The 13,933-nt window shown below is 42.9% G+C and overlaps 1 long non-coding RNA gene across 2 annotated transcripts in view; it reads right to left on the reverse strand.

The window, feature by feature from the left end:
- Positions 1-3,724, reverse strand: part of LOC107141984 — a 4,825-nt gene extending 1,101 nt beyond the window's left edge. The window contains exons 1-2 of one of the 2 annotated variants that reach the window (XR_007352119.1): positions 3,546-3,724; positions 2,164-2,643 (exon numbers count right to left, since the gene is read on the reverse strand). This is a non-coding gene — a long non-coding RNA (uncharacterized LOC107141984). The remainder of the gene's footprint in view (positions 1-2,163; positions 2,644-3,545) is intronic. The other variant, XR_007352120.1, reaches the window with a different exon arrangement.
- Between the last annotated feature and the right edge of the window lie 10,209 nt (positions 3,725-13,933).

Here is a 13,933-nt window from a genome sequence, read left to right on the forward strand (position 1 = left end):
CCCAACCCCACCCCTCCCCTCATTCCCATCTACGCAAACCAAAGTTCCTTCATTCTTCCCCTATCCCTCCACCCCACTATGGATCAGCATTGCTTATCAGAGAAAACATTCAGCTTTTGGGTTTTGGGGATTGGCTTATTTCACTTAGCATAATATTCTCTAGTTCCATCCATTTACCTGCAAATGCCATAATTTTATTTTATTTAAGGCTGAGTAATATTCCACTGTGTATATGTACCACATTTTCTTTATCCCTTCATCTGTTGAAGGGTATCTAGGTTGGTTTCATAGTTTAGCTATTGTGAATTGAACTGCTATAAACATCCATGTGGCTGCATCACTGTGCATGCTGATTTTAAGTCCTTTGGGTATAAACCAAGGAGTGGGATAGCTGGGTCAAATGGTGGATCCATTGCAAGTTTTCTGAGGTATCTCCATACTGTTTTCCAGAGTGGTTGCACCCCTTTGCAGTCCCATCAGCAATTATACCACATTTTCTTTATCCATTCCTCCACTGGTGGACTCCTAGGTTGGTTCCATAATTTGGCTATTGTGAATTATGCTGCTATAATCATGGATGTGCATGTATCCTATGGTATGATAACTTTAATTCTTTAGGATAAATATCTAAAGGAATGGCATAGCTGGGTCATATGGTGGTTCCATGCCTAGTTTTTTGAGGAGTCTCTGTACCGATTTCTATAGTGTTGTACTAATTTATGATCCCACCAACAGTGTAATAGTGTTTCTTATTCTTCACATCCTCTCTCTAGCATTTATTGATATTTGTATTCTCAATGACTGCCAGACAGGGTTTAAGGTCCTACCTCCGGTAAGTAGCTCCCTCCTCCCCTCTCACACTGCTCACTCTGGCCTCACCCTTGGAATGACCTGAGGAAACCAGGGCTGAAGCTCCTATACTTGCAGGCTTTCTGAAATCCCAGAAAACCTAGAAGGTTGAAAAAGAGGTCAGAACTAGCATCGATTCCCTCCTCCACCACCTGGCAGCTATGGACCTTGGTCCTCTAGATCCCCTCTGTGAAATGGACTTATAATTCCTAGCTAGGAAGGTAGGTGCAGGACTCCTGGAGGTGAAGGGCTAAGTACAGTGACTGGTAGAGAAAGAGTGAGGTGGCTTGGTGGGGTGAGATGCCGAATGGGATCTTCCCTGTTTTTCTAGAAAGGTAGAATTTGTACCAGAGTCAATAACTGAGAACAAAAGGCAAGAAGTACCCATTTTCCAAGCCCAAAGCACTGCTGGCTCTCCTCAGGGCTTGACAGGAAGAGCCATTTCAGCAGAATGAGCCTTACTCCCAGTTCTAGAAGTGTGCAGGGCTTATGAAAAGAAGCCATCTGTCCCTCTGTTCCTGAGAGGCAATGCAGAGAACAATGCATTGGGTTTTCTTCCCAGGGCCGGGCAGGTATGGCTGTATTGTGCAAAGATGGCTCTGAAATATTTTCCATTCCATTTATTCTTCTGCAACTTGACCTTCTCATTCCTGCATCAAGAGAACAAGTCACATTCTCCTCCCTTGGGTATGGGCTGGCCTAAGTGACTCACTCCTGACCAAAAGCATGCTGCAGAAGTTACTCTGTTTTACTTCCAAGCCTAGTTCAAAAGAAACCTTGCTACTCCTTTGAAGCTCAGTCTTTTGGAAGGTCATTTTATGGAAGCTCCCTCTTGGAACCCAACTGCCATGACTGAAAAAAAAAAAAAAAATCCCAGTTATGTATTCCCACCAGGTGACAGTCCCAGCTCAGGCATCATGCATGTGTGTGAAGTAACCTTCAGGTGATTTCAGCCCTCAGCCATCTGAGTGTTTCCAACTAAGCCCCACACCACAAGGAGCAGTAGATCCTTATCTATTGCTACACAATAAATTACTTTAAAATACAACTACTGAGCTGGGTACCGTAGCACATGCCTGTTATCCAGCAGCTCAGGAGACTGAGACAGGAGGACGATTTCGAAGCCAGCCTTAACAGAAGCAAGGAGCTAAGTAACTCAGTGAGACCGAGTCTCTAAATAAAATACAAAATAGGGCGAGGATGTGGCTCAGTGTTCGAGTTCCCCTGAGTTCAATCCCCAGTACCCACCCCCCCACACACTAAATGCAACTGCTTAAAACAACAACAACAACAAAAACATGTATCAACTCATACAGTTTCTGACAGACAGGAATCCAAGAGTGACATATCTGGGTGATTCTGACTCAGGGTCTCTTGCAAAGTTTTAGTCAAGCTGTCGGCCAAGACTATAGTCATCCAAGTTTTCTTCAGGGCAGAGAATCCATTTCAAGCCCATTCACATGGATTGGCAAGACGCCTCAGTTCCTCTCCAGATGGGCCTCTCTACATGTGACCATCCTCAAATGTGACAGCTGGCCTCTCCCAGAGTGAGTGATCCAAGGGGCAGAGAGTCAGAAGCCACAATATTTTTTATAATCTAGATTCAAAAGCAACATATAGAATAATAGAAGTTTTCTATTGTTTTAATAAAATACTTGAGGCTGGATGCATTTTAAAGAAAAGAGGTTATTTAGCTCATAGTCTTAAGACTGAAAGTCCCAAATAAGGCAGCCTCATCTGTTTGACTCCTGGTGAGGGACTTAGCAGGGTGGGAAAGAGATCACATGGTGAGACCTGAAACCAAAGGGATTGAGGGTCCAGGCTTATGCTCTATAACAACTCCTTCTTGGTAGAACTCACTCAGTCCACAAGACCAGCACTAAACCCTTCTCAGGGCAATGTCCCTGTGACCTAATTACCTTCCATTAGATCCCACCTCTTAAAGGTTCCAACACCTCCACATAGGGTCCCAAGCTTCTGGCACATGAACTTTTAGGGGATACACTCAAATCATATCCAAACCATAGCACATAATATTACCTCCTCCATATTCTATTGGTCACACAGACCAATACAATGTGGGAGGGGACTTCATAAGGGCATGACTACCAGGAGGCAGGAGTCCTGGGAGCTATTTTGGAAGCCACCTACTGAAAGCAGAGACCAGCCATCCCCCCTATGCCTAGCTAAATTCCTGACTCAGACTCTACAAGCATGATGAAATAGAGGTTGTGTTATGCCACAAAGTTTGGGGTATCTGCTATACATCTAGATAACTCGGAAGAAGTCAGGTGAATTATTCATTGGGTTTGAGGAGCCACCAGAGGGCGTCTGGCTTCTCATTCCTTGTCTGTTGAGCAACTGACTTCACCTGTCAACCTGCCTTGGTGCTACTGAAACAGAGGAAAGGGCATTGGAGAGAATGTCAAGGATGTGACTAAGTGGCAAGAGGGCAAAGAAAATAGAAAGATGGATTTCACCAGGTCCACAGGCCCCAGGGCTGGGGCTGCAGAGTAGATGCAATAGGGGTGACTGGGCCTGCTGGGGGCAGAGGTGAGCTGTGAAGGGAGAACCAGAGGAGGCTTGCCAACCGAGGACTGCTTAGCACCACGCCCTTCTTCAGCTTGGTCTGTGGGGATATCCCACCCACACCCTGCTACACACACACACACACACACACACACACACACACATACATGCTGTGTCTATAGACAATGATCCAGCAGCTGTGATGACTCAGGTCCAGAACAGTTACCTCGAAAGCTGTGAGGAGGAAGGGGTGGACCAAGGGCCAGCCAAGGACACCTAGAGAAACAAGTCCCCTTTATTTCCTTCTAGTCCCTGCCCACCAGAGGGCAGGACAGAAAGAGCAGACCACACCTACTTCCTCTCCAGCCACAAGCCCTGCCTGCTGGACTTTGAACTAAAGGGAGACTGACCTTCAAAAATGCAAAGAGTGGTAGAAAAGTTGTCAGACACACAAGAGGTCCTTGGTTTGATCCCCAGGGAAGAAAGAAAATGGAAAAACGAAATATAACCTGAAATAATAAGCTCCATTAGTAACTAAAACTCACTGAAAAGCTTTAGAACCCATTGGAGATGTCATCAGGGAGCCCAATGTCCAGAAATAGGGTCTGACGGATTACGATGGATAGAAATCTTTCAAAAATCTCTTTGATGTTTAGTTGAAGATGTTGATATTCCTTAAACTAGTTCCAAGAATCGTCACTATCATTGTCCTTAGCTCCTCCTCTTCCACCTCATTGGTTCATTCACTCACAAGCATTTATTATATGCTGGGCATTGTGTGTGGCACTGTCCCCAGGATTATGTGGTGAGCAATACAGACTTAATCCCTGTCCTCATGGAACTTATGGCCTACTTGGGAAGGGAGATGTTAAACAGCCAGTCTCATAAGCACAGAGTTTCTGTCCATGATAAAAACAGTTAATTAGAAGTATAGTCAAATGGTAGCCATGTCCTGTACAATTAATATCCAAATATCTCCTAAGCCTTTGCCATTTCTCTGCCTTTGTGTAGCCTCGATGTCTCTCATTTGGGTTGTTTCCTTAGCTCTGATTTCTTAACATCCAGCCCACTCTCCATTTTCCCCCAGAGACGGAGTTCCAAAAGGCAACTAGAATCGTCACTCCCTGAAGCATCTCAACTCAAAACCTTTCCAATGGCACCTATATCTTAAGATTAAATCCAAGCACCTAAACCCAGCACCTAAAGTCCTTCAAGATGTAGACCCTGACAGTCTAGTTTCTCGCCCCATCTCTTGCCCCTCTTTGGTTTACACCCTATGCTTTTGGACTACAGTATTAATCCCTTCTCAGGGATAAATGACACACTCTGACCCCCACCCCAGGGTTGTTTTCCCCTACTAAATACTCCCTTGGCTTTTTGTGCTGACTTTTCTCGTGTCTGTTATAATCTAAATTTCATGAGGACAAAGATATTCCCCCATCTCATTTATACTAACTGTCTAGTCCCTAGCATAAGAGGAGAGCTCAATAAATAAGCAACAGATGGAATGAATGAATGAATGATGAATTAGCCAACAGGCCTCACTTATTGCAATGTCTTAGCACCCTATGCTCACTTGCTTTCCTGTCCCCAGCCTTTGACTGAATTCCCTGACACAGGGACCACAGAGCTCTGACTGCCAGGCAGAGTAGGCGCTCAATAAATATTTTTCTAGGAGTGCTTCCAACCCAGTGCCCTCTGCTCTGCATTGTCATTTTCCAATAGAACTTCTGGTTCCTTCTGCAAGCGTTTTCTGACAGGCCATGCCTAATTGCAACATTTCCCAACTGAATGTGTACTTGTTGTGGCAAAGAGTCTTTGCTTGGCCACATTAGTCAGGCTTCTGAATCTCATGAGGCCCACCTGTGCACTTCCCTGTAAAATCCAGTTTTATTAAAGAACCTGGCTATCAGCTTATCAAAAACTCACCAGTCCTCATTATCTGATATGATCACTCTGGCCCATCTTCAGCAAGAACCCTGTTAGGAGGGTTTAGCCAGAATCCCACTAACTGTTGTCTCCTCTTGATAGTTTTCTGTCCACTGACCCTGACACTGATCCCTATAAATTCCCACTGGTCTCTGCTGTGTTTGGCGTGGAACTCCGTCTGTCTCCCCTACTGTACAACCTCATTGCAGGAGTCCCTACACCTGTCACAGAGGTCCTGAATAGTCTGCCTTACTGTGCTTTAACTAGTATCACTGAATAATTTTTCATTTAATAAGAACATATTATAATAATGTCATAAGCCTTTCTCTGGAAGGCTGGCAACTTTTTATGGAAGTGAGCATTTGGCCACAATGACCTCAAAACGAAAGCGGAAAGACTTGGCTGTTTCAGGTGATTTGGCTTAGTTGGTTCCTTAGAAAACCACATCATTTTGCTGTGGTTTGGATGGCAGATGGACAATAATCATGTTACAAAGACTGGAAAGGGGTACCAAATCAGGTGGATTTTTGAACCCTTAAAAGGGCACAGAAGGAGGCGAGCTGTCTTCCAGGTGGTAGTGAGTTGGTAGTAGTGTGGGTAACTGGAACTCCATGTCTGCAGAGCCACTGGAACTCAAAGCCTGTATCTCTACTCATCAAAGTAAGCAGATCTTGATCCACTTGGTGGGAGGCCTTTGTCTAGTCTCTACTCTGACCCTAATGAGGGATAGATAGGATGGGACAGGTTTGGTTGCTGTAATAAACAATTATGAAAATATCAGTTAGCTTCAAACCACAAATTAAAGTCTTTGACTATACTATATGCTCATTGGAACTGACTCTGGGGCTCTGTTCAATGAAGTTTCTCAGAGACGTAGGCTGACAGAGGTTCCATCTCAACACAGGTTTCCATGACTGCAGAGGGTAGGAAAAGAAAACACATGAATCCTCACCAGGCTCTCTAAAGCTTCTGTCCTGAAGGGGCATGCATGTCACTTGCTCATGTCCCATTTGCTAAAGCAAGCCATAAGCCCTCACCTAAGTTCAACAGGACAGGAAATATAATATCCTCCCAACCAGAGAGACAGCAAACATTAGTAGAAAGCAGCACAGTCCACCAGAAAAGAAACTGCTATGTGGCGGGAGATTTCACTAGCTGTGTGATTTTAAGCAAGCCAATTGGTCCTACAGAGCCTCAGTTTCCCCATGTATAAAGCAGGAAAAACAGTATTTCTGACATAGCAAGAGCATTGGGACCATTCAGTAAAACTGTATAGTAGGCTGAACACAGGTCTGGTAAATAAAATTACGGATGAGTTGCCACAAGGCAAGAGTACATGGGAGCCCTGGAGACACTCCTTCAACTGAAATTGCTCCCTTGATGCCAACTCCAAGGGGCTTTTCTCATTCCTCACCTTTGACTCCTCCACAAAGGCAGATTGTTTTTATTCTTCAATATTCACTGCTTCTCCAGCAGAGCCCCTCCTTGTGGATGAACTATTTTACTAGCCCCCATTGACATCAGTTTAGCCATGAGACTTGCTTTGGCAAATAAAATGTGAGTACATGTGGCCTGTGCCGCATCTATGACCTGTGCCTCTTCTGGGCAGAAGCTTTAAGAACCAATGCACAATCTAATCATTATCCTTTTCCAGTGCTGTGCTGGTAAAGGTTCAACAACCAGCTCTCTAAAGGGAAAAGTATTTGCTGATATCCATAGAATAAATACTCTCACCATGACTGATTTCAAGTCACTAATGTGACATCATTGAGCATGGAGTTGGGAAGAGCTATACACTACCAAGTATCTTTTCCTTTCTCCTGAGAACAGCATTGTTCTAGATAATTGGAAGTTGCTTCTTTGGCCTGCATCCCTGATATACAGCAGAGCCATCACTGAACAGCTGCTGATATCTATCCCTTTCTGTAAACTGAGATTTGGGGGTTATTTGTCACTGCAGCATAACTTAGCTGAAACTGACTAACATACTCCTTGAAACTCTTTTTTTGGCTTTGATGACACTTCTTCTCCATCATTTCAATTACAAATATCTATCAGCACCCACTACATAGGAAAAACAACATTAGCAGAGTGGGTACCATCCAGGACAAAGAGACATACCACTAAACCTGTAGTTTGGCTCTGGCACTTACTGGTATAATATTGGATAAGTTACTTAACCTCTCAGTTCTTAAACTTGTTCATCTATAAAATGGGACTAATAATAGACCAACCTCATCAAGTTGTCATGAGGATTGTATGATTTAATATATATAAAGCACTTAACACAGTACCTGGCATCAAATAACTTTTATTATTATTACTAGCTGTCAGGTTCCAAGCTAGGGGCAGGAGATCTAGTCAGGACACCTCTGCTCTTGGGAGTTCATTTATAATCTGAGGCTATACACAGATATGGAGAACAGAAAACCACAACAAATTATGATAAATGCAAGAAAAGAAGGGTAAACTTTGAGATCCAGAGTATCAGGACAACTAACTTGGAACATGAGGCTGTGGGCCTGGTGCCCAGGAAGGTTTCACAGAGATGGGATATTTTTAAAAGACTTTAAGAAATGAATAAGAGTTTTCCAAATGAAAAAGGGAGTGGTGGGTAAAATGAAGTTGTAGGTTTTTCCTCATGACTCTCTAATCTCTCCCTGACTCCTGTGCCAGCCACCTCTTTCCACTCAAGGTTTTAATCTTTATTCTTCTCTTGTTTTTGCTTTTCATTTTGTTTCATTCTTTGTAGGACTGGGGATTGAACCCAGGGGTACTCCATCACTGAGCTACATCCTCAGGCCTTTTATTTATTTATTTTATTTTGTGATCCTAAGGATTGAACCCAGGGGAGCTCTGCCATTGAACCACATGCCACATTTTCTTTTTTTAAATTTTAAGACATGGATTTGCTAAGTTACCCAGGCTGGCCTGGAACTTGGGATTCTCCTGCCTCAGCCTCTCAAGAGGGTAGAATTATAGGTGTGTGCCACTGCACCAGGCTACTTCATGGTTTTGATGCAGGTAGCAATGTTAACATGTATTGAGTGCTTACCATAAGTAGGGCACTATGCTAAATACTTTATATTCACTATCTAATTCTACATTTACTATGATATTCTGAGGTAAGTACCACCAACATGACTTTGCTAAGAAACATTGAGGCCCAGCAATTAGATGACTTGCAGTGTCACATAGGTGTTTTTAACAGCAGGTACCCAAATATTCAAGTAAATGTGGTTTGAATATTAGGGATTTATCTCTCATCATAGGAAGTCTGGAAGAAAGTGATACCTAGGTTAATTGAACAGTTCAGTAATATCAGATCCTGAGTCTATCTCTCTTTGAGTCTCTGGCTCTCCCTTCATGGTCCCAAGATAGCTGTTGAATTCCAGACATTACATTCTCTCTCAGCATCCAAAAGCAGGCAAGCAGGGAGTTTTTCCTCCACAGCATTTCTCTTTTTACTGGAAAGCAAAACCTTCCCTAAATCCCATAGGAAAAATTCACATGAGACTCTGCCTCCCCTCCCCCCCTTTTTTTTTCCTCTATCCCCTCAGGTTTTAACTCCAATTAGACTGACCCTCTCCTGGCTGTATACCAATCAGGGTTCTAGGAGGCTAACCTAGGCAGTGAATGGATTTCTTGAACAATATGTGGTTTTCATGAATTCCAAACCCGAGTAAGAACTAAGAGCAATTAGGCTGAGAACATAGCCAGAGACATGGCACAGTCAGAGTCTGGCTGAACAGCCAAGACTGGCCATTGGCCACCCACAGCTGCTGGACTCTCATTTCCTGGAGAATAGGCCCTGCCCCCACACCTTTCTCCTTCAAGGGTCAAAGTCCTGGGCAGGAACATTCTGCTGGCAAGCCTGGGACTATGTTTCCAGAGAGGCAGGCAGATTCTGCCCTTTCCACTTCTGCAGGGGGAAAGGTGAATCTGTTTTCTACCAGGTCCCTAGGAGTAGAGGATTTCCACAACACAAGACCCACGTTCTTCTGCCAAGTACCACACAGTTCCCTTGGCTTTCCACAGTCTCTCTTATTTCTAGGCCTTGGCACATGCTGACGTTTTTGGAATATGCTTCTTTCTCTCCTCTAGGCAAATCCTCCTTATCTTTAAGATTCCATCTCACTTATATGAAATTTCCCTCAAATCTGAGTTAGAGGCCCCTCCACCGTGTTCTCTCTGAAACCTATTCTTTCCCCAGTATTGCATCCAACAATGTTTTATTTGTATTTTTCCCCACTTGAGTGCAAGTTCTCTAAGGATGGATGCCCTCCCTTTTACTAACCACTGGATCCTTGGCACCAAGCACAATACTGAGCACATAATAAATGCTCCTTAGAAGTATTTTGAATTAAACAATTAATGAATGAAGGAAATGAATATCAATGGCACCATCATCCCACCAGTCACCTAGCTCCAAATTCAGACATTCTTATCACCATCTGGTCTGTCCCATTCATTGTATGTCCATAGGCTAGGCCCTCATTATCTTTCTCCTAGACCTTTGCAATAGCTCCCTATAGAGGACATCTGTTATTTCTGCCTACCCAATGGTCCTTTCTTCTGATTTTGGAAACTTCCACCATTTACTTTGGGGGAACTACTTCTCCCATTCCCTGCAGTCTTGAGGGAAGTGTCAGTCAAGGTCCCTTTTGGCTTTCACCAAGGAATAAACAAATCTAAAACGAATTTGATTTTGTTTTTTTGTTTGGGTACCCAGAATTGAACGCAGGGCCTGGCCTGATAGGCAATTGCTCTATTGTTCAGCTACATTCCCAACTCCAGAAATTTGACTCTTGAATGGAATATACAAATATAGAAAATGAGAAATGACTCACAAGAAATTCTTCATTGCATTTTGGGGGTGACTTCATCAAGTTTAGAACCAAATGAAGGAGTAGTCACAGAAATGAGGCAGAGGGAGATCAGAATATTATCTTTATTTCTGACAAAGCTGTTTTGAGATGTGTCTTTACCAGTAGACAAGTGGGCTGACTAATAGTGGACACAAAAATTAAACTTCCCCACCCAGTCCCAGGTAGTGCTAGAAAACCATAGACTTAGGCAGTCTTAGTGATGTGTATCTATAGTCTCAGCTACTGAGGAGGCTGAGGCAGGAAGATCCCTCAAGCCCCAGAGTTCAAGGCTAGCCTGGGCAACAGAGTGAGACCCTATCTCATTTTAAAAAAAAGGAAAAGAAAAAAATTCATAGTCTTTTGTGTAAGGTCTAGGCCCTGAGAAATTTTGAACATGCAGGAGAGCAAAAACCCTGTAGTTATTGTGGGAAGAAAGATCTAAAAGGGAAAAAGAAAAAACTGAGTTGAGCTCAAGTCATTCTTCCAAAACTCACTAATCAGATATTAATTAATTATATATCTATATCTATATCTATCTATCTATATATATATATATATAATTCCTCCTCCTCTGGGGAATAACAGGTAGATGAAGGGAGGAGGCTAAAGTGTTACTCTAAAGGAGGTCCCAGCTGGGTAGGTGGTGCATGCCAATCATCCCAGTGTCTCAGGAGGCTAAGGCAGGAGAGTCACAAGTTCAAGGCAGTCACAAGTTCAAGTGCAGGCAACTTATTGAGACCTTATCTAAAAATTAATTAATGTATGTCAGTGGTAGAACACTTCTGGGTTCCATCTCCAGTATTGCAGGAAGAAAGAAAGGGAGGAAGGAAGGGAGGGAGGGAGGAAGGGCGGGAAGAAGATTATCTACTCTCACATGGAAAAAGCTGGGGTTGGGACTAGATGTTTCTTCAGAGCTGCTCACTTTTATTCCTGATATCTAGATTATCCAAAGTAGCCCTGGTAATTATCATTCCTGAGGCTTACAGTTGTACAGCTGTATCTTCCCAATGAATTCCCTTTTTTTGCTGAATGTAGCCAGAATCTGTTTTCTATTACTTGTACCCAAAGAACTTATATTAGTTTCCTACTGCTGCTCTAGTGAAACATCACAAATTTAGTGGCTTTTAGAAGACAAATTTTTCATGATATTACAGTTTTGGAGATCAGAAGTCCCCGATGGGTCTTATGTGAAGTCAGGTGTGAGCAGGGTCACATTTCCTCAGGTATCTAGTGGAGAATCCACTTCCTTTCTTCTCCAGTTTCATTCCTTGACTTGTGACTGCCCATTCCACAGCCAGCAATCATATCACTCTGAGCTCTGCTTGTGTCATCACCGACCCTTCTCTTGACTCTCCTGCCTCCCTCCTTCCCTTATGAGGACTTCGTGATTATATTGGGACCACTCGGATAATCCAGGATAATCTCTCCATCTCAAAATCCTTAACTTAATCACATCTGCAAAGTCCCTTTTGCCATGTAAGGTAACATGGTCATAGGTTCCGGCGATTAGGATGTGGAATTCTTTGAAGGGCTGTTATTTCTGCCTGCCACAAAATATTAACAGAAATACCTTTTAAATTGCCCTGTAGCCACCTCTTTTCTCTCAAATCCGTCCTGTAACTAATCTTTAAATAATGTGAATCTGGTCTTTATTGTCCTACCCAAGAAACCTTCCCATTCCCCACAGCCCATTGAATAAAATCCAAGCACACCTGCTCTATCCTGTTTGTGAGGGTTTGCTCTGAGAGTTCTCTCAGTCAGGGATGTCCCCCACCCCAAAGTCAAAGCCTCTTCATCCATCAAGTGCTTTCTGTTTCACAAAGACTTTCATTATTATCACTCTAGCTGGAATCCAGCTGGACTGTGAGCTCCACGTCTGTTACCTGGCAGTGCTGGATCTCTGAGCTCAAATCTTTGCTCAACCACAGGCTAGTCATTGACCCTGAGCAAGGTACAATACTTAACATCTCTGTGGCTTAGTTTCCTCTATTTAAAAAAAATGCTGATATAAAGTAGCTACCCTATACACAGGTGGCTGTGAGAATTAAATGAGATGATGCATATAAATTGCTCAGTCCACTACTTGGCACATAGAACACAATAATAGGTGGATAGTAGCAGTTATTAGTTAAAATTAAATGTACTAAATGAATGAGCTACTCCCTTCTCCTGGAATGTCAATATCTTTACTATGCCTCAAAGCCTAGAACATTTTTAATTGAATGAATAAATCTTTTTGTATATTTATTGTAGTAAATATACAATATTTTGTATATTTATGTGTAGTTTCAGTTGCTTTCCCTCCTGGGGTCCATCCCTGGTCAGAATCATTGTTGGTGGAAAGGGAAATCTGTTCCTACACACCTTGCCTAGTGCTCTGCTCACCACACACCTTAGTTTGTCTTATTGAAGTGAATTTTGGCCACATAGAAACTTCTACCAGAGAAAATGGACTAGTTCCCCTTAGGCACTGTGCTCCTAGAAGGGGCACCAGATTGTCACTCAAAGTCTTTATTGTAAGAATGCTACTATGAAACTCTGAACTGGTTACTGCATATCTCTAGATGTAGGTTTCCTTTCTGAAAAATGGGCATAACAATTCCTACTTTCAAGGTCACTGGGAAGATTCAACAAGATCAAGTAGGAACCCTGTGCCTCCAGTGTGGAAATGAGAAATGAACCTTAACTTCTGTGAGGTAAAGTAGAAAAGACCATAGCTGAAAGGAGAGCAAATTCACCACTAAGATGTAGTAAACATTTGCTCTAAATCCGTGGTGGAACATAATAGTTTCCTAATCACACTGTCAATAAAGATCTCAAGGGCCCTTGGGGCTGGATCAAACTTTCACACACCAAAAAACTGTAGAAATCATTTCTGTCCAAGAGAGGGTTGTCTCTCTTGAAAAAACAAACAACAAAAAAAGGAAACTTATCTTTTTCCTGACTTAAAAGTTTTTTTCTTATAAAATTAATACCTGTTTAAATAAAATTCATTATAGAATTTTTGGGAAATACAATAATGCGCAAAGAAAGGGAGACGCTCCTCTAAATGACACTGGAGGTCCCCCCTTGCAACTGTTAAATAAAATTGGGATTACTGTAATCGCAATTTTGTATCATTTGGGTGAACGTTTATTTTCCCCATGTAATTAAATACGATGGGAGAGATTCCAGTACACAAATTTGTTGCAATTTATTTAACTAATCTCGAATTGTTGGACATTTGAATTTCTGCCTTATTTATTTATTTATTTATTTATTTATTTGGGCTATTGTTAAGTGAGGCAGCATCTGTTACACAAATCTTTACCCATATCCTTGATACTATCCTTTTAATTCCTGGAAGTGGAATTGCCGGACCAAAGAGTGCGTGATGCATACTGTCGATTTACTTTCTAAGAATGATTTTACCCATTTATACACCCACTGGCAAGTTCATAGGACTAAAATGGAGTTGCGGATGTCATTAACTGTCAAATACCGAACTAGAACCCCTAGCCTCGGCTCTGGTCTTCTTTCACGTTTTCCCGCCCACTCCGTACACCAGCCTCGAGCGCCACGAGCGCCCCGCCCAACTTAGTACAAGATGGCCCGCCTCTTCCCAACTCCCCCAGCGATTATGCCCAATAAGAAGCAGCAGTTATTAGTGTCGCCACACGATTGGTAAACTGAAGGGTCAGTCGTCCTCAGGGGCGGGCTAGAGAGGTCTGACGGACGTGGCGACCGGCCAGTGTGAGCGCGAGCGGGGCGTGCGTGGC

The sequence above is a fragment of the Marmota marmota genome, unplaced genomic scaffold (genome assembly GCF_001458135.2).
Source record: "Marmota marmota marmota unplaced genomic scaffold, marMar, whole genome shotgun sequence".
NCBI classification, from domain to species: domain Eukaryota; kingdom Metazoa; phylum Chordata; class Mammalia; order Rodentia; family Sciuridae; genus Marmota; species Marmota marmota.